Here is a 3,139-nt window from a genome sequence, read left to right as displayed (position 1 = left end):
CTACGACCCGGACCTGTACCACAGACACGAGTTCTGACGCCGCCAAGTACTACGACCCGGACCTGTACCACAGACACGAGTTCTGACGGCACCAAGTACTACGACCCGGACCTGTACCACAGACACGAGTTCTGACGCCGTCAAGTACTACGACCTGGACCTGTACCACCGACACGAGTTCTGACGCCGCCAACGTGAAACACTGCGTCAGTTTCATTGCATCAACTCAACAGCCCGGCCTGTTGGTCCAGAATCCCCCAGAACCCCCCCAGAACCCCCCAGAATCCCCCAGATCCCCCCAGAACCTCCGGCTTAACCTCATACACAAACTCAGAACCCAGTCCATTCTGAATGAAAAACAACATCTCAAGTTCACGGCAGCATCGTCGACCTGAGAGCACAAACACGCGTTTCTGCTGCGGGTGGAGTGTTGAAACCTCCGCTGATGTCTCCTGGGAAAAGAAACAAAACTTTATTTATATATCTATTTTTTTATTTATTTATTCATTTATTCATTATTTATTTATTTGTATGGAAGTGTATTGCATTCACTTGACAAAAAAATCTGTTCTCTTTTTTCTGAATTAACGAGATAATTATCTCTGAATTCCAGGAAAAGTTTTGATTTAAAAAAAAACAAAACGTCTGTTTTTCTGAATTAAGAAGATAATTATCTCAGAATTCAGAGCAATGTTTTAATGAAAAAAAAAATCTCGTTAATTCAGAAAAACAGAGCAGATCTTTTTTTCTCAAGTGAATGCAATACGCTTCTGTATATTTTTCTTCCAAAGAGTAATATTTCCTGCTCAGATCATCATGTTTGGGTTTCCTGTTTGACCAAGTAATGGACGACGACCATTTGTTGATCTCTTTAGTGACGAACATGTTCCTCAGAGTCGAGGAAGAATTTTTTATTTCTTTTTTTACCTTGTCTGCATATATATTTGTATGCATCAAACTTAAAGCATATATAGGCGTGGTGGGGGGGAGGGGCATCTGCTGCTAGTCTGAAACGAGAGAAACAGGAAAACGCACAACAGGCACACAGGCCTTTGGAATCTGCATCATCTTTTGTGCTGTTTAGAGTCTCGTTTTGATGACGATGGGCTTGTAGCTTGTTGTCTATGTTGCAGTGGTTGGACAAAGGCAACATTCATGCGTTTACGTCTCTTTATTTAGGAGTTATTGACCGCAGAGGTGGGAATCTGTCAATATCTATCCAACTTGCAAAAAAGACCTGCAAAACTCACAAACGAAAAAGAAATGTCCTTTTTTCTTTTTCATTTGAATTAAGTCACAGAATGACTTCAATGGTGAAGAAGGAAATGAAAATGCACTTTATTCATTTTATTTATGAGTCAAAAAATGCAGCTTTATTCCGAAAATGAAAAATACTTTTGGCTAATCCATTTTAATTTGAATTATGGTACAGAATTGCTTCCATATTGAGAACATCTGGACCTCGGTTCGGTTCTGAAAAGGAGCAGCTGGATTGAAGAGGAATCCCAACGTCTCGTCCGTTTAGGTCGGAGAACGTTACCAGAGCTAAACTGGATTAAGGAAATTAAATTAAATCAACCTCATTGGCCCAAAACACCTAAAGTACCGCCGACGCGTCTTAACCACAGAACAGCTGAGAGTTCAGGATTGTAGCACGCTATAATGTAATAATTTCCTGAAAATGTAATAAAACCTGAAAATGTAATAAAAACCAATAATGTAATAACTTCACCAATAATGTAATAAAATATCCTGACTGATATTGTAATAAAATTTTAACAATAATGTAATACCTTATTACATTAATCGGAATTTATTACATTTTCAGGTGGGTCTTTTTTTTTCCAAAACTGATCATTGTAATAAGGTATTACATTATCGGTAAAAATGTTATTACAATATCCGCCAGGATATTTTATTACATTATTGGTGAAGTTATTACATTATTGGGTTTTATTACATTTTTGATTGAGTTAAGTGCAAATTTTATTACATTTTCAGGAAATGATTACATTATAAGGTGCTACAAGGATCTTCCCGGTTCTGGACCCTGTGGAACTGGTGCTCGGCCGCCATTCGCTCCTCTTTTTGTGAGGGGCGGGGCTTGCTGATGGGAAATGAAGGGCCGGACTTATAGAACCTCTTCGTGTCTTCGGAAAGTTAGACGAACCGCAACGAGAGAACTGGAAAACAACTTTATGTTTTTAAAACATCTCAGTGAAAACCTTTTTTTTTTTTTTTTAAACTCAGCCGTCCCTGAACTGCACACGAGCAGTTAAAGGCAGGGTAAGTGATTTCTGATGAGCTAGCCCCTCCTCCTCTCCTCAGTGCCTCCCAAGAAAACACGCATCATCATGAAGAAGAATCACTTACCCTGCCTTTAAAGTGTCAGTCAGCTAAACCAGCCGCCGTCGTTATGACAGATATAGATGATAAATCATTGATAAATCATTGATGTTACAAAAGGAACTCAGGTGTGAGGGCTGAAAGAAAAGTACAACTGTATATTTAATCAAAAATACTGAACAAATCATCAAATAAAACCGGTTTAATTCCTGTGTCTCGTCTGAAAACATCAAACCCACGTTGACAAAAGCACCTTCAAGTTCTGTAGAATGCACATTAATGAATTCCTGTTTAAAGCTTTTATTCTCTGCTTGCTGTTTTTTAAATATAAAAAAAAGTAATAAAATAAAAGCTTTAATTTATTATGAAAAGTCAATCTGCTGAAAAGGTGCAGAAAATACTATCTGAGCTGTCTGAAACTGGAATGAACCGTCCTGTTTAGTTTCACAGTAAAATGTATTTTAGTCTTAATAAGTGTAACATATCAACTAATAAACAAATACTGCATTTTATACGAATTTTGGACAGCCGAAAATGTAAAGATATTTTTAGTTTGTACAGTCCCTGCCACTGCCATTGCCTTGAATAAACGCTTGCCTCCACTGACGCTGATGTTTCATTATTTTCATGTGTTTAGAGATGAATCCAGCGTTGGTTTCATTATGAAATCACTCGTATCGAGAGGCGTTTCTGTCTGACGTTGAGTCTCTCGCATCGTTCTCCAGGAATCTTTAGTTTAATGAACGTTTGAAGACATTTATTTCCATCAGCTGTAGATCAGCAGCTGTTTGGG

The sequence above is a fragment of the Cololabis saira genome, chromosome 21 (assembly GCF_033807715.1).
Source record: "Cololabis saira isolate AMF1-May2022 chromosome 21, fColSai1.1, whole genome shotgun sequence".
Lineage (NCBI taxonomy): Eukaryota > Metazoa > Chordata > Actinopteri > Beloniformes > Belonidae > Cololabis > Cololabis saira.
This window is presented reverse-complemented; position numbering follows the sequence as displayed.